Source organism: Bos taurus, chromosome 11, assembly GCF_002263795.3.
Source record: "Bos taurus isolate L1 Dominette 01449 registration number 42190680 breed Hereford chromosome 11, ARS-UCD2.0, whole genome shotgun sequence".
Classification (NCBI taxonomy): domain Eukaryota; kingdom Metazoa; phylum Chordata; class Mammalia; order Artiodactyla; family Bovidae; genus Bos; species Bos taurus.
In genome coordinates this window covers 15,690,928-15,709,411 of record NC_037338.1, presented here as the reverse complement: position 1 = coordinate 15,709,411, position 18,484 = coordinate 15,690,928, and the positions used below count along the sequence as shown (strand labels likewise).

The 18,484-nt window shown below is 41.1% G+C and overlaps 1 protein-coding gene across 15 annotated transcripts in view; it reads right to left on the bottom strand.

Moving 5' to 3' along the window:
• Positions 1-18,484, bottom strand: part of LTBP1 (latent transforming growth factor beta binding protein 1) — a 456,484-nt gene that overhangs the window by 220,701 nt on the left and 217,299 nt on the right. The window lies entirely within an intron of this gene.

Below are 18,484 nucleotides of genomic sequence, written 5' to 3'. Positions count from 1 at the left end.
GGAATTTGCAATCCCATTAGGATAACAAGACCACAGTGAAACCTAGGAGTAGCAGAGTGATTAATAGTTGGGAATTTATTTAGAATGCCAAAAGGTAAAAGGATGTGTCTGGGTGAAGAATTTTATGAAGAGTTTAAATTCTGGCTAAATTCAGCTTATGGCCAACCTCTTTACGACTAATGAATTCTTCCCGTCAGCCTTTAAACTGAGCATATTTCCAGCAGCTTAAAAAATAAGTCTCTCAACTCCATTCTCTTTCAGCTTCTACTCTGCTTCAATCCTCTCCTCCATGACCAAACTTTGCAAAAGAATTATCTGCTCACTTCTCTGCTCACTACTAGCTAGCCAGCACCAAGTTGTATTCCCTTCTTTGTGTGTGTTCCCTTTTCCCATACCTCTCCTACACTGAAACTCCTCTTACTCAGGTCACTAATGGTCTCCACATTGCTAAATCCATTGGTTGGATTTCAGTCTTCCCTTAGCTTCTGTGACATCTCACCCACCTAGTTTGCTCTTTCCCCTTTGTCTACTGTCTCTTGCTATTCTTTGCAAACTCCACTCTTTCCTTATCCTTTAAACACAGATGTGCTTCAAGATTTGGTCTCAAAATCTTCTGCTTCACTAACCCTACACTTTCTGATTTCATCCTACCATATGATGATGTCACTCAAAACCATATTTCTGAGCCAAAGCTTTCTTCTGCGCTCCACACTGTCTACATCCTGTACATCTTCTATAGACATCTCAAACTTACAATGTCCCACTTGGAACAGGATCATCTTCCCCCTAACATCCCCCATTCACTGAGGGATGCTTAACAGAAATCTGAGGGTCCTCTCAAACCACTCAAATATCCAGTTCTCCAGGCCCTGCCTTCTAAACATTTATCAAATATGCCCACATCTTTCTCATCATAGAGATCCTATTTTCTCTAAACATCATTTCCTACAATTCAGCTACTTTGAATTTGATTCCTGAGTGGACAGGGCTCTCTCACCCCTCCTCATGTTTTATCTACCCTGCATCCTTGGCCTGGAACACTCTTTCCATTTGCTTCCCAACACCCTCCCCGTTTGCCCACCTAACTTCTACTCACCTTTTAGATTCTGCTTAAACCTCACTTCCTGGAAGCATTTCCAGTTACCCCTCATCTAGGTTTGGGCCTCTCCTCTGTGCCTCCATGGGCTCTCATTCACTGTTCATCATGCCCCTTGGCTTACTGCATTATAATCCTCTGACTTCGTTTCTGTATGTCCCATTCAACTAGAGCTCTGTGAGGTCAGGGACTTCAATGTTTTACCCCTAACATGTAGCTCAGCTTTTAGAAAAAATGCTGCAGCTCAAAAAAAAATTACTAGATGAAAGAATGAACAGATTTATGGCTACTACTTTGTCAAATACCATTCCAGGTACTACAGAAGAAAGTAAAAGCTAACTGGAGCTGTTAGATAATACATGATAACTAAAAATACACATTAACAAATAAGTAACACTGGAAAATATAAAATGCAAATTCTATGGAATTTCAGAGAAAAGTCATTTCTGGGAAGTCAAAATAGACTTTTCAGAAGAGCTCACTTGAAATAAGTCTTTGAAGCTGGGGATTCAGAAAAACAGAAAGGACTGCATCCCAGGAGAATGGTGTGTGAAAAGGCCAGAGGTAGGCAAATTTGGAAGATGAGAAAGCCTGTGTTGTTGAAATCCCAGATTCCTTGGGGAGAGGGGTCAGGTGATAAACTGGGAGATGTAGACTTAACTCTGGGAATGGGTAAAGGTCTGATGAAGAGTTTGGATTTTATTCTGTAATTAGTAAATCATTTTGGAGACTTCAGGGAGAGAATTTTCCAGGAAAATTACTCTTGTGATGGCATGTGGCATTAGCTGGAAAGGAGAGTGACCAAGTAGAGAAGTCAGATAGGAGAATATTAAAATAACTGAAAGACAACTTGAAAAACCCTTGGATTAGGATCACAGTAAAAAGAACTGATAGAAACATGAAGTAATATTATGATAGACAGGCAATCAGTAAAACGTGGAGATAGGACACAGGAAGTTAACAGAAGTGAAGGAAGAGGTAAGACACTGAAGGAGAAAGAAAAGAACTGGAAAAAAATGACCAAGGTGACTGCCAAGAACTATGTCCAGGGTCTGACTATGGGGCAGATCAAGTCAAAACTGTCCATGCAAGATAGGGTCTAGAATACGCTTCCTCAAGTGTCTAATCTACACTGAGGTGCTGAGTAAGAAGAAGAGTTAAAGCTGACTCTGAGGTTGAGTCAAAGACTTCATAATTCCAAGTTCAATTCTAAACTGAATTTCTACTAAACAACAGCTTGCTGCTGGATGAGTTTAATGTGCATGCCTAGCCAAGATTTTCAGTCCGTTCAGTTCAGTTCAGTCGCTCAGTTGTATCCAACTCTTCACGACCTCATGGACTACAGCACGCCAGGCTTCCCTGTCCTTCCCTGTCCTCCCGGAGCCTACTCAAACTCATGTCCATCATGTTGGTGATGTCATCCAACCATCTCGTCCTCTGTTGCCCCCTTCTCCTCCTGCCTTCAATCTTTCCCAGCATCAGGGTCTTTTCCAACGAATCAGTTCTTTGCATCAGGTGGCCAAAGTATTGGAGTTTCAGCTTCAGCATCAGTTCTCCCAGTGAATATTCAGGACTGATTTCCTTTAGAATTGGGTGGTTTGATCTCCTTGCAGTCCAAGGGACTCTCAAGGGTCTTCTCCAACACCACAGTTCAAAAGCATCAATTTTTCGGCACTCAGCTTTCTTTATAGTCCAACTCTCTCATCCATACATGAGTACTGGAAAAACCATAGCTTTGAATAGATGGACCTTTGTTGGTAAAGTAATGTCTCTGCTTTTTAATATGCTGTCTAGGTTGGTCATAACTTTTCTTCCAAGGAGCAAGCATCTCAAATAATTTATCACTGGAATAGAAGCACACTTTATTTTGTATGCTCGATCCCTGGGTCAGGAAGATCCCCTGGAAGAGAACATGGCAACCCACTCCAATATTCTTACCTGGAGAATCCCATGGACAGAGAAGCCTGGCAGACTACAGTCCATGGGGTCACAAAGAATGGGACATGACTGAAGTGACTTAGCACAATATGCATGAATTTCAGTTAATACAGTTTAATTAAATAATACCAGTCTCCCAAAAACATGATCTGAACTTCATTTGCCACAATATTAACTAGGTAACTTCACTGCTATCTCCTTGGTCCACAAATCACTACATAAATAACAGATGTGTATCACGGCCAATAACCAGTCATATCACTCCTTCAGAGTCTGTTGGCAAGTGATCCTGGCATATCTGCTATTCAGTTCATATATCCCCTCTCTCTTGAACCTCCCTCATACACGGACAGCAAAGCAGGTAGTTGAGTTGCCTCATCACTTCACAAGGACAAACTCACATGACATTTTACAGAAGTGTATAATCAAAATGGCAAAAAAAAAAAAAAAAAAGTAGGCACAGCAAAGAAACAGAAAGTGGTAACACTGGAAATAAAACTGGAAAGTGGTTGTGATGTAGGATAAAGATGGTCCCACGGAAATGACATTAACGGAACTCAGATATTCCACAACTTCAAAAGCACAAAGGTGAGTTGTTGAAACCTGATTCAAACTTAGAAAGGTTCACTAACAGGTTCACTAAGGCAAAGAAAAGATACTCACTCCACATCATACAGTATATCAGAAGAAAGTGAAAATATTCAGGAGACTCTTAAGTTCTACTGAAAGAAATAAAACACTTTAATTCTCAGTGTTTCTAACACTTTAAATCATAGGGCACTTTGTAAATATTGCCTCTACTATTTTTTCCCCTTTCCCTATACATACATCACCTACAGTAAAAGAATTTTAATGTTTTGACAAAAAAAAAAAAAATTTAAGGCAATGGAACTAGTAATTTCTCCATTGATTAAGATTGTTTTGCACAGTTATAGCTTCCATGGTCATTTTTATGGTGCTGCACCACCACGCAAAGAGGTCTGCCTATCACCTTTACTAAAATACCATCTTTATTTTTTTTAACAAAGCTGGTGTTTATTTCTAGTATCAATAGTAGATTTTGAAATCTAAAATTAATTTAATTAGCTTTGTTTAAATTTATTTTTAAACCTTGGAGATAGCTTCCACGCAAACATTTCAAAAACAGTACCAGTCTAAGTGGATACAGCAACAATCCCAAAATAGAACTCCAATAACCCTGTGTCTCTCTGGTCATAAAAGAAACCACTTCTGCTGACTTATTCTAACCAGTAACTGGCCACTATTTATAACCATTTATGAATGAGAAATAAAATACTTATTCTCCTGTTCCAGCATTTTCACAAAAATCTAAATTACAATCTAAAGTTCTTTGCCTCAATTCATTCACTGTGCATTGAGTCCTTTGTGGCAGGTTGATCTTTTTAAAGCTAAATAGTCTTTTGTGTCAAAGAAAACAAATTTAAAATCACCCTACAAAAGTTAAGGATTTGACTATGAATAGTTTCTTTCTGTTTCAAAAGTTCGTGCCACTCTCAAAACATTGCCTGGTGATATATAGTCTGGGGTGCCACTGTTCTAGAAAACGTTCTCAACACATGAAGGGGGAAAAGAGTAAGTTATCTTTAAGGCTGCCTTGAGAAGCCTGTGGTATGCTAGTTGTAAGTCTAGCTATGGCATATATTTTAGAACACATAACTGGAAGGTGTAATATAGAATGCTGGCTGAGAAATGTCATAACCTTGTGAGCTCGACATCTTGTTGGCCATCACCATAATTCACTTCATTGCATCATACAGTCGCCTGGGACCTACCGCAAATAACAAGAGGCATGTGTGCCTTTAGCCTGATATTCCAAAGAGTGTGATTTCATGACAACCACTCCAAGCATCTCATGGTACAAATATAAAAGGTCACAATGAGCAAAAGGATCCAGGCTGGAAGAAAAAGTTGGAGGATTTAAATATGCCCAGCGTTTCGGTACATTCCACCATTCACAGTGGTCCATAAAACTAGCAGGCCTCAACAAACTAGGCTGAGAGGATAATATTCACAGTCTACGCCACAAATTGGAACTTAGTTTAAATGAATAGGTACTGATCTGTATACAAATATGGGCAAACTGAATTTTCGACACATTGGGGCTATAAAAAGCTAGACTCTCATTCTTCCCTGTTATCTTAGCTGACTATAAAAATATTTCAGCTGCTTGTCCCCAAAAAGCGCTCTAAGAATGTGCTTGACTTTCCTAAAGGCAACTCCCAGCAACACCCTGGCCCCTCTACCCACCCCCTCGCTTTGTGCGCCAGCAGACTGTTTCAAGTTATTGTGGTCAAGGCAGAGCACAGCAAACTCCCATCTGAAGGAAAACCTACATCTGTCATTTTGTAGAAGAGACACACACATGATTTTGATTTGAAGAGCTACTTCCATTTTCCCACTTGTCTCTCATTAGGAGAATAATGTTCTCTTAAAGGCGTTCAACGTTTTGGTTGCTATCCCTTGCAAAGTGAAAAGAAAAGTAATAATATTTTTAGCAAGTTCAAGTTATCACTTTATCTCTCCCCTAAATATACCTACCTTACTCTCTTTTAAAGGATACCCACAGATTCTATTCAGCCAGAAAGTAGGTTAATACTGTAGCCGTTTAAAGGTTTCAGATAACAAAATGTCAGATAATAAACACTGCAGCAAACCATTGCTCATTTTTTAAATGTATTTTTAATTGGAGGATAATTGCTTTACAATGTTGTGTTGGTTTCTGCCATACAACAATGCGAATCAGTACCCCCTCTCTTGAACCTCCCACCCTTCTAGGTTGTCACAGAGCACCAGGCTGAGCTCCCTTTCCACTGTCTGTCTATTTAACATATGCTAATGTATATGTTTCTGTGCTACTCTCTCAGGAAGCAGAAGTTAGAACTGGACATGGAACAACAGACTGGTTCCAAATAGGAAAAGGAGTACATCAAGGCTGTATATTGTCACCCTGCTTATTTAACTTCTATGCAGAGTACATCATGAGAAATGCTGGGCTGGAAGAAACACAAGCTGGAATCAAGACTGCCGGGAGAAATATCAATAACCTCAGATGTGCAGATGATACCACCTTTATGGCAGAAAGTGAAGAGGAACTAAAAAGCCTCTTGATAAAAGTGAAAGAGGAGAGTGAAAAGTTGGCTTAAAGCTCAACATTCAGAAAACAAAGATCATGGTATCTGGTCCCATCATTTTCATGGGAAATAGATAAGGAATAGTGGAAACAGTGTCAGACTTTATTTTGGGGGGCTCCAAAATCACTGCAGATGGTGACTGCAGCCATGAAATTAAAAGACGCTTACTTCTTGGAAGGAAAGTTATGACCAACCTAGATAGCATATTCAAAAGTAGAGATATTACTTTGCCAACAAAGGTCCATTTAGTCAAAGCTATGGTTTTTCCAGTAGTCACGTATGGATGTGAGAGTTGGACTGTGAAGAAAGCTGAGTGCCAAAGAATTGATGCCTTTGAACTATGGTGTTCGAGAAGACTCTTGAGAGTCCCTTGGACTGCAAGGAGATCCAACCAGTCTGTCCTAAAGGAGATCACTTCTGGGTGTTCACTGGAAGGACTGATGCTGAAGCTGAAACTCCAATACTTTGGCCACCTCATGCAAAAAGTTGACTCATTGGAAAAAACCCTGATGCTGGGAGGGATTGGGGGCAGGAGAAGAAGGGGATGACAGAGGATGAGATGGCTGGATGGCATCACTGACTCGATGGACATGAGTTTGGGTGAACTCCCGGAGTTGGTGATGGACAGGGAGGCCTGGCTTGCTGCGATTCATGGGGTCGAAAAGAGTCAGACACGACTGAGCGACTGAACTGAACTGAATGTATATGTTTCTGTGCTACTCTCTCAATTGCCGCGCTGTATCCACAAGACTGTTCTCTATGTCTGTGTCACTATTCCTGCCCTGCAAATAAAACCATTGCTTATTTTAAGAACCTGTCCCTCTTCTTAAAAACCTGCATGCTTCCCATTTAATTCAGTATGCATCACCCCACCTCCTACCCCCACTGCATCAAAAAATAAATAAAACGACTGAAGCTGAAAGCCAAGATGGAGAGGTCACATCTCTCTGGGGCGAAGACAGAGGAGCTGTCCTACACATGAGCCAAGAAAGGAAGTACAGAGATTAGTAGGCATTTACTAAAATCTAAGTTTGAGGTTTTTTTTTTTTTTGAATGCAGAGATTTACCATTGCTGTGCTCCAAAATTGCTTAGAGTCTATTCTTGATTATCTGTCTGATAACTTAAACGGAGTCCCAGACGGAACCAACAAAACATCTGCGATCCAGGTTGTCTGGAACAACCTGTCCAAGGAGGTGACATTGCACCTAAACCCGAAAGGAGAAGAATCTAGTGATGTGAACACTGGCAGAAGGGTGTTTGCAGAAGAAGAAATAACAGGAGGTAAGATCTTAAGGTGAGACAAGGTTTAGAAAGGCCCAGAAACTGAAGGAGGCAGATGTGGTGGGAATGTCAAAGGAAAACAGAAAGTGAGAAAAGCTGGCTGGAGAGACAGAGCAGAGTAGACTCTTCTTTCTTTCCAGAAGGATATTTGCTGGTGTTGTTCAGTCGCTCAGTTGTGTCTGACTCTTAGCAACCCCATGGGCTGCAGCATGCCCGGATTCCCTGTCCTTCACCATCTCCCAGGTTTTGCTCAAACTCATGTCCACTGAGTCAGTGATGCCATCCAACCATCTCAACCTCTGTCATCTCCTTCTCCTCCTGCCTTTAATCTTTCCCAGCATCAGGGTCTTTTCTAGTCAGCACTTCCCATCAGGTGGCCAAAGTATTGGAGCTTCAGCTTCAGCATCAGTGCTTCCAATGAATATTCAGGATTGATTTCCTTTATAATTGACTGGTTTGAACTCCTTGGAGTCCAAGGGACTCTCAAGAGTCTTGTCTAACACCACAGTTCGAAAGCATCAATTCTTTGGTGCTCAACTTTCTTTATAGTCAACTCTCACATTGATATGTGACTACTGGAAAAACCATAGCTTGGATGACACAGACCTTTGTCAGTAAAGTAACGTCTCTGCTTTTTAATATGCTGTCTATGTTTGTCATAGCTTTCTTTCAAGGAGCAAACGTCTTTTAATTTCATGTCTGCAGTCACCATCTGCAGCGATTTTGGAGCCCAAGAAAATATAGGGCTGCCTATAAAGCCTTCCCAGCGGTAAAAAGGCCACCTGCCCTGCAGGAGCCGCAGGAGACATGGGTTCAATCTCTGGGTCAGGAAGATGCCCAGGAGGAAGGCATGGCAACCCATTCTAGTATTCTCACCTGGAGAATCCTCATAGACAGTGGAGCCTCCCAGGCAACAGTCCACAGGGTCGTAAAGAGTCAGACATGACTGAAGTGACTTAACACACATAATAGCAGATACCATTAAAACAGGAAAAATGTAAGTTAAAACTCAGGACCAGGATAGATTAAGACGTACAAAAGACAGAACCAGGAGAAGAGAAAGGACAAAGGTAAGTAAGGTTAAATAGAATCACCTATTGTATGTATGTGAAATGTGCACTGTGAACTTGGCTTTGAGTTAGTTCCTGGACCTCATTTTAAATTTCTGAATAACTATTTAGCCAGACTGAAGTTAAATTCTTAATTTAAGACTCAAATAGATAATGACTCTCTACGGTAAGATGACTTTAAAAAAATTCTTTTTATTGATTATCTATGCACATCATAATCACAGTGGGCTGAATGGTGGTCTCCTGAAAGATATGCCCATGTCCTGTGAACACCCAGAATCTGTGAATATTACTTCAGGTGGTAGATGAGTAAAACAAATGTGACTAGAATTTCTGAGAGGAGGCACTTAACCTGACTTATCCAACTGACCTCTCATTTCAATGACAAAGTCCTTTTAAGAATGAGGTCCAGAGCAATTTGGCTAAAGAGGAAGAAGCAATATGACAGAGGAAGAGATGGAAATGATGCAGCCAGAAGTCAGGGAGCATTGACAGCCATGAGAATTGGGAAGAGTCAAGAAAGGGACTCTCCTCCTAAGCCTCCAGGAGGAGGGCGGCCCTCTACACCTTGACTTTGACTTTCTGGTCCCCAGAGCTGTGGGAGAATACATCTCAATTGTTTTCAGTAAGAGGACTGTTTTCTTAATGTGTGAGACATGAGACTAATGTTTGTCATAGTACACGTAAAAGGGGGAAGAAAGAGTCCAAAGTCTTGGGGCAAGGGAAAAATGCTTTCCTAAAAGCTAAAAATGCACCCACCACAATCTATGTTTTACTTGCTCTGTAAATTAAGATGATCATTTGCATCCCATCCCCATCTATCAAATACTATACTGGACTAGAATGAAAGGAAATACACATTTCAACAAATGCAAACCTTAATACAAACAAAAACCCCACGAATCTAATTTTTAATGCTGGTGTGCATTAGCAAATGCTTGGATAGTACGTTCTGTTTATAACAGGGGCGATAGGAAGCCCTACCACCCACACGCTCACCAGAGCTTCCAATTTGGGATGAAGCCATTCACCATCTCCACTTTGTTTATGGCTTTCTGCTCACAGATCATCAACCTCACCATAGCTGTGGGCTATCTCATTTGATCCAGTTTTATATTTTGCATAACCTAGGGAGCTTTCTGGGGTTCCCAGGTGGTTCAGGACAGTAAAGAATCTGCTTGCCATGTGGATAGACCTGGGTTCAATCCCCAGGTTGGAAAGATCTCCTGGAGAAGGAAATGGCTACCCACTCCAGTATTCTTGCCTAGGAAATCCCATGGATAAAGTACCCTGGTAGGCTAGAGTCCATGGGGTCACGAAGAATCGGACATGACTGAGCAACTAATACTTTCTTTCTGGGAGCCTTCCATATCAAGCAAATCATAAAATTCTACTTTATACCCTTCATCCATAGAGGCTTGCTCTCAGTAATTCCCAAACCTAGGGCTCTTTAGCCTTTAGGAATAACACAACAACATCTTCAGGTTGCAGAGTAAACACATCAATCCCATACACCTTGGGAGACTGAGGCAAGTCATTTCATTTTGTGGATTACTGTGCCTGCCTCTGCAAAAGGGGGGTGGTTCAATGACATAATCCACAGGTTCTTTCCTATTTCTATAATTATGGTTCTCAAAACTCTAGACAAGGTAGGAGAGTGAAATTCAGATTTCCTCATCTCACCTAATGTGACTGACACAATATAAATTCTTTAAAAGGAACAAATACATATGCAGTCACTTGTAATTTATGTAGAAGGGGCTGGGGTTAATTTGCCACATGATGTGCTTTCTTTTTATTTTAATGTATAGTCAGACACTGATTCAAACATCAGTTGCCTACTTAGCGACAAAGCAGTTTATAAAATGCCCAAATGTTTATGAAAAGCTGACCTCACTTGAAAGCATTACGTGAACATAATGGGGGAAGTGATAGAGCTGTAGACTAATGGACAGGGAGATAGGTTTTATAAAAACGATGCCATGCTTCATCCCTAAAGACTATACCTTTTACAGTGGTATCACTGCAACTATCTTCAGAGAAACGACGTCATTTTAGCTATTGTAGCAGGGCATTTTCTTTAATATCATTGCAAAATGCTTTCTCAAAAAACAATACCACTTAAGTTATATATGATATTAAAAATAAGTTTAAAAAAATGTACTGCACCACTATAATTTGCAAACTTGGTCTGGAGAATCAAGTTCATACTCATTAAATTAATTATTACCTGCTTGTTATTTATTTATTCTTGAGCCATCGGGATAGGATTAGAGATTAATCTAAATTTATCATTTTAAAATATTTGCTGAGTCAAAACCTTGACATAGAGACTTCCCTGGTGGTCCCGTGGCTAAGACTCTGCCACACTCCCAATGCAAGGGGCCTGGGATTCCACCCCTGGTCAGGGAACTAGATTCTACATGCCGCAGTCAGTTCACAAGCTGCAACTAAAGAGCCTTCATACTGCAAATAAGACCTGGTACAGCCAAATAAATATGTATTTTTAAAAAGAGTAATTAAAAAAAAACCTCGACATACATATCTAACTTGAGAGCACATAGCTAATGGCACTCAACCTCCTGACTTCACAGCACATCCTAATTCCTGCAGCCCTTTCAAGTCTGGTCTAAATATGGCCTCCAATAAAGAAACTTTCCTCCAAAGAAAGGGAGATACTGAATAGGAAGAAGCCTAGAAGCACTTGCAAACATGGAGGGAGCATCTAATACTTAATAATTTCTATGTCATTTATCAATTTGCCTTGTATTATAATTATTTTTCTCTTCCTCCTACTGGATTTTAAATATAGAAGGAAAGGGACCATAATGCTTTTTCTTCTTTGTACTGCTCCCGTATTTCATAGCACAGCCTTTTGCAGACAAAAACTCAACATAAAAAAATGTTGCCATTAATTCCCTAAAAATTCAAGATGGAAAAAAAGGCAGCATTTATCTCTTGTAACACTCCTCATTGCTTTCTGATGCTGTTTAACTTAAGCATACACAGGACTTCTTTAGCTTACATTGTGGTTATGTCCCAATAAACCCATCTATAATATCAAAAGTCAACAATGCATTTAATACATCTAACCTAGCAACCATCCTAGCTGAGCTTTGTCTACCTTAAATGCTCTCAGAACACTTATAATTAGGCAACATCATCTAACAAGCCTATTTTATAATGAAGTGTTGACTACCTCATGTACTGATTAAATACTGTACTGAAATGAAAAACAGAATGGTTGCATGTGTACAGAAGAGGGTTATGTGTATATTGGTGGTTTACCCTCACGATGGTATGACTACTGGAAACGCAGTGGCTGCCACTGCCAAGCCTCATGAGAGAGGATCCTAGCACTTATCGTTAGCTCAGGAAAAAGATCAAAATTCAAAGTACAGCTTCAACCAAATCCACATGGCTTCTGAATCATCATCAGGTAAGCTGAACCCCTGTAAACTGGGGACCTTTTGTACTAAAGCGGTAGTTTTCAAACTATGTTCCATAAAGCATTACCGTGCTAAAGGTGCTAAAAAGGAGATCTTCACGACCCAGATAATCACGATGGTGTGATCACTGACCTAGAGCCAGACATCCTGGAATGTGAAGTCAAGTGGGCCTTAGAAAGCATCACTACGAACAAAGCTAGTGGAGGTGATGGAATTCCAGTTGAGCTATTTCACATCCTGAAAGATGATGCTGTGAAAGTGCTACACTCAATATGCCAGCACATTTGGAAAACTCAGCAGTGGCCACAGGACTGGAAAAGGTCAGTTTTCATTCCAATCCCAAAGAAAGGCAATGCCAAAGAATGCTCAAACTACTGCACAATTACACTCATCTCACACACTAGTAAAGTAATGCTCAAAATTCTCCAAGCCAGGCTTCAGCAATATGTGAACTTGCAGATGTTCAAGCTGGTTTTAGAAAAGGCAGAGGAACCAGAGATCAAATTGCCAACATCCGCTGGATCATGGAAAAAGCAAGAGAGTTCCAGAAAAACATCTATTTCTGCTTTATTGACTATGCCAAAGCCTTTGACTGTGTGGATCACAGTAAACTGTGGAAAATTCTGAAAGAGATGGGAATACCAGACCACCTGACCTGCCTCTTGAGAAATTTGTATGCAGGTCAGGAAGCAACAATTAGAACTGGACATGGAACAACAGAGTGGTTCTAAATAGGAAAAGGAGTTCATCAAGGCTGTATATTGTCACCCTGTTTATTTAACTTATACGCAGAGTACATCATGAGAAATGCTGGACTGGAAGAAACACAAGCTGGAATCAAGATTGCCAGGAGAAATATCAATAACCTCAGATATGCAGATGACATCACCCTTATGGCAGAAAGTGAAGAGGAACTCAAAAGCCTCTTGATGAAAGTGAAAGTGGAGAGTGAAAAAGTTGGCTTAAAGTTCAACATTCAGAAAACGAAGATCATGACATCTGGTCCCACCACTTCATGGGAAATAGATGGGGAAACAGTGTCAGACTTTATTTTTCTGGGCTCCAAAATCACTGTAGATGGTGACAGCAGCCATGAAATTAAAAGACGCTTACTCCTTGGAAGGAAAGTTATGACCAACCTAGATAGCATATTGAAAAGCAGAGACATTACTTTGCCAACAAAGGTTCGTCTAGTCAAGGCTATGGTTTTTCCTGTGGTCACATATGGATGTGAGAGTTGGACTGTGAAGAAGGCTGAGTGCTGAAGAATTGATGCTTTTGAACTGTGGTGTTGGAGAAGACTCTTGAGAGTCCCTTGGACTGCAAGGAGATCTAACCAGTCCATTCTGAAGGAGATCAGCCCTGGGATTTCTTTGGAAGGAATGATGCTGAAGCTGAAACTCCAGTACTTTGGCCACCGAGTGCAAAGAGTTGATTCATTGGAAAAGACCCTGATGCTGAGAGGGATTGGGGGCAGAGGAGAAGGGGACGACAGAGGATGAGATGGCTGGATGGCATCACTGACTCGATGGACGTGAGTCTGAGTGAACTCCGGGAGTTGGTGATGGACAGGGAGGCCTGCCGTGCTGCGATTCATGGGGTCACAAAGAGTCGGACACGACTGAGTGACTGATCTGATCTGATCTGAACTAACCTAATTCAATCACTGTATTCACCAAAGAGTGAGCTACAGAGATTGTGTGTGCTTAGGTTTCAGGACCAGATTGTGACAGACATGGGATTGAGCCCATGCTTCCTAAACCCTGATCCAGTGCTCTTTTCCACATAGATCTTATGATGGAAAGACCAAGAGGTATCCTTCGAGTCTCACCACATGGTCTTGTCCCAAGTCTTCCTTTCTTCTTCCACAGAATCAGTTTTCATAACTGGTCACCAGATGTGCAAATGGGGCAAAACCTAACTTAGATGGAGATCTGGCCAGTTGTAGATGAGGTACATTCACAAAATCCTCCAAGGGTTGAAATACATGAGCTGAAACATATCAGGGCTTCTTTTTTTTTTTTTAAAAAAAAAAAAGAAGGATGCACAGACATCAGAGGAAGACTCAGAACAAAGTCAAAAACAGTGGAATGAAAAAAGAATCGAATAGTGCTTGTGGACAGCACAAAGACCCCTTTCACGACTGCAGAAAGTGCTACTGCAATCTGCTGATACATCACTGTCCCCCTCCATTCCCGTGAGGTGAGAAAGGAAGGCCTGAAGCTCAAAAAGTGGTATCGGCTCATTCAGTGAAGTTTTCTTCTATGTCTGCCATAGCAAGTACTGTTCTAAGCCCATGGCAAATGTCAACAAACCAAGCAAACCAAAATCTCTGCCCCCCGCCTGGCTCTTCCCTTCTGCTGTATCATCATCTTTGTGAGACTCTGGGCATGAGGAGAATCTTGGTTTGGGGCCCAGGAGGAGGACAGGGTTAGAAAAAGGGTTATTCTCCCAGTTCTACAGGTTATCAACCACCTCTCCCTGAGCGTGAAGCAAGGTCAGGCAGGGCACTGTGCTGGGTGTTCTGGGGAGGGACCTTCAAAGGGCGGAGTGAGGACCTCCCTCTTGGGGCTTCATCTGCAGTGGGTCTTGAAGGGTCTGGAAAGAAAGACCTGGGCAGATGGTTTGTGATGTGCAGCTCACCAGCACTGGGTGGGGAGGAGGGAGAACCCTTGGTGATCCTTAGGTATTCTCCCAAGAGTTGCAGTAGGGATGAAGTTTCTGTGTAAGTAGGCAAGGGTCTGGAGCTAGCATAATTTGTGTTTATTATCATCATTATATTATCTATATCCCATAAGCTGATGCCTAGAGGGACATCCAGGTTATGGTGTGGATCACCACATCTCACATTTGTATTCTTTTGTCCCTATATAGCCAAGATACTGTCCCATGTTATAAATTGATATAGAGCCTAAAGAGCTACAAAATATCTCCCTAAGCAGACAGATGGTAAATTACATAACCATTCCTTTTTTATTTGTTTAGATTGTCTGAATTTCTTTTTAACTCTTACAGATAAAGCTGCAAGGAACATCCTCAAGCACATCGTTTCATCCTTCTTAGTAATTCTTTCCTTATGCATTCAACTAATATTGAGCAACCACTTATTAGGTAACAGGCAATGTGCTAGGTGATACCATCAACCAGAAAAACATATGAACCAATTAAACCAATGTAACCGTCTTATCACAGGGAGGACAAGGAGCATAAGCAGTAAGAACAAGGGCCTGGAATTAGATCTCAAGGGGGTGTGGATGCCAGTTTCATCATTTCTTAGTGATATGATCATAGGCAAGTTATTTAGCATTTCTCTGCCCCTCATTTCTTCACCTATGAAATGAGCATAAAAACTGAACCCAGCTCATACGGTTGTTGTGTGTCTTGAATGAAGTCATTTATTCAAAGCACTCAGCACATAGTAAGTACGCAGCAAAGGTTAGCCATCAGCGTTAACTCCCTGATTAGGATATGATGGGAACATATAAAAGGGGAAACCAGGGGCTTCCCTAGTGGTCCAGAAAATAAGACTCTGCCTTGCAATCCAAGAGACACCGGTTCAATCCCTGGGCTTGGAGGATCCCCACATGCTTCAGAGCAACTAAACCCATGTGCCACAACTACTGAGCCCACACACCGGAGCTACTGAAGACCGCACACCTAGAGCCCACACTCTGCAAGAGAAGCCACTGCAATGAGAAGTCCTGGAACCTCAATGAAGAGTGGCCCCCACTTGCTGCAACTAAAGAAAGCCTGCATGCAGCAAAGCCAACAATCTTTTTAAAAATAAAAGGGGAAACAAAACCCACGCAACAAGCGAGGAATGGGTTGTTGCATATACTGCATGTTATTTCATTCACTACTCCACTCCCAGTACTCAATGAGGAGACACGGAACTTCTCAGTACATCAATAGATGAATCCTCTAAATAAGAGTTTATCAACTATTAACATCAATAGCCGTGTATGAACATATATCCAAATTCACATCTTGCCAAAACTGGATTTTGTTCTTTAATATTAGCACCAGTTTAACAGTTTCAGAATAACTTCTAAGCTGTAATATTCTACATGCAATCAGGTTACTTTATCACAATGTTGATTCTTCATGCAACTATTTACTAAAGATTTCTAACACTTCCTGTAGTTTTTTTTTTTTTTTACTGTTTTAACTATCTTTATATTTTACCTATCCCATAAAATCTTAATGATTTTTAAAATTATTTCAATGATGGTTTTTATAGATAATAGATTTAAGATTTTGTCTTTATGATGAAAATATCTTTGTAAATGTATTTCCTATTCATTTTAGTTTATTTGGATACAGATATTTTACTAATTCCATGCAATTAAGTTTATAGCTTCTTTTCTCTATAACGTTCTGTTTCATTCCTTTAAAAGCTGCTACCCCTCTACGTGTGTGACATAATCTATTTCATACCAGCTCTTCAGATGATTTTCATCTCTTTCTTGCTTATTTAACTTGTTCCATCTGGAGTTTTTACCCACTGAATAAACATGAGTTATCACTCACTTTGCTTCAAACTGCAACCTAAATAGCTTACCATTAGTTATTAATACAACTTCCTTCCCCCCCGCCCCCCACCTTTTTTTTAAAAGCTAAGTTATTTTGAATGGAAGTCTTCAAAAGGGGGAAGACATAATGCGGTAGAAAGAAAAAAAAGGAAAAGAAGGAAGGGCAGTTTAGGGTGGGGTCAAGGATGGGAGAGTGGGGGAAGAACTCAGGATAACAGAGTGGAGGCCCAGGACTAACACAAAAGCAGAGAGACATTCCCTGAGAGATGTAAAAGAAGAAACTCAGTGGGTAATAAAATGAAATGGGGTCTGTAAAATTCAGCTGGATGCCAAAAGGGATAAATTCTGAGTAGACAATGTTTGGGAACCACTACTATAAACAAAAATCTGCATGGCCCGTCTACAGCTTCCTTTTATTCCCTCCCTCCATGGATCATTACTTTCCCATGGCTCCCACCTAACAACGCCACCCCAGGACACCATATTTCTTCATCCTGGTCTTTTATTCTCTTTTAAAGAGAGGGGATTCCTCACAGTGTTCTCTTCCTGATAGTAAGCCATCACCAAGGAGCACAGAGGAAGGTGACACGGGGGTGCAGTGCAAGGCATCTCGAACGCCATGACCAGGAAAGTATCCAACACAAAGGATACGGATATCCCGTGTGGCCACCGAAGGAACGTGCAGTTGAGAAAGGCAGCCACATATCTTTCTAGGTATCAAACTAGAAAATTCTTGGAGAAATAGACTCCTAATGCCTTTTTTACATACTTAAGAGTACAGACAGATTGTGACCTTTAACCTCTGTGTAACACAAAAATGCACAGAGAAAAGCAGTTGAGAAGCCCCTCTATACTGGTGGGTAAACTATCCCAAACACGGATGAATTTCAACATTTTACATGTAGGTGACAGAATATACACACAGGTATAGAAAGAGATTGCATAAGCTCGACCATCAAAATCAGCTGAAGAACCACCTGCCAACGGCTGTCATGATGAGGTAACAGTTTCTGCTTCAGGTAGTGAGAACTGAGTTTTCGCTTCTTTGCATTTTAGACCTATAAGGCCTTGGTGAAAGAATTGAAGTTAGAGGGAAAAGAGGAGCCTTTTACAAAACACTCAATACTAAAAATGTATAAAGCTGTACCACAAAAGTTGCAATTCTACAACCTGTTAGAATAAAAGAAAATTCTACCTCAGATTTCTCCTGACACGGCAGCCTATTTTTGGTTCTCTTACCTCGGGGCGGAGAAGAATGAAATGCCTAACAAGAATGAGAAGGTAGTTTATAGATATGATCACAGAGTAGGGTGGTAGGGAAGAGGTTCCCCAACAGTTTTCACTGGATCATTCCATCTGATATTCGGGTTCATTTGAGCTAAAAGCCAAATGCATGAATCTCCTGCTTCACAATCTCAGAGATGGAAGACATCGAAACCCAATCATGACGGGAGGCTTCTTCTTGGTCTAGCTCCCATTAGCTGCCCAGCCTCTGTGGTGTCCCCACCACATGTGTCCATGTGTATCTAGTGGTGTCCCCTCCATTGAGGTCACATTCCCTTCAATTCCAGTCATACCCAGCCCTTGGTCTGTTCTAAGCAGGCCATGCTCCCTCACACACATGTGGTTCTATACAGGCTCTTTCCTCCTCCCAACTCACCACCCCAACCCTACCATGTCAACCCAAGCATTTGCCTAAGCTTTACCTCATCACTAAGGCCTTTCCTGATGACACTGGAGAAAAACTGATAGCTCCCACTTCTGCCACATAGTCTCAAAGTGATGCATTCATGTGCACAGCCAGCCCAGCACAGACAGCATTCCACTATAACTGAGTGCATGTCTGACTTCTCCAAAAGGTCACGAGCGCCTGGGAGGGAAGAAACCTTGTCCCTGGGATCTTGCCTGTTTTAGCTGTCCAGCCCTAGAGCTTAACAAATGCTAGTTACAAGGTGGGTAACTTGT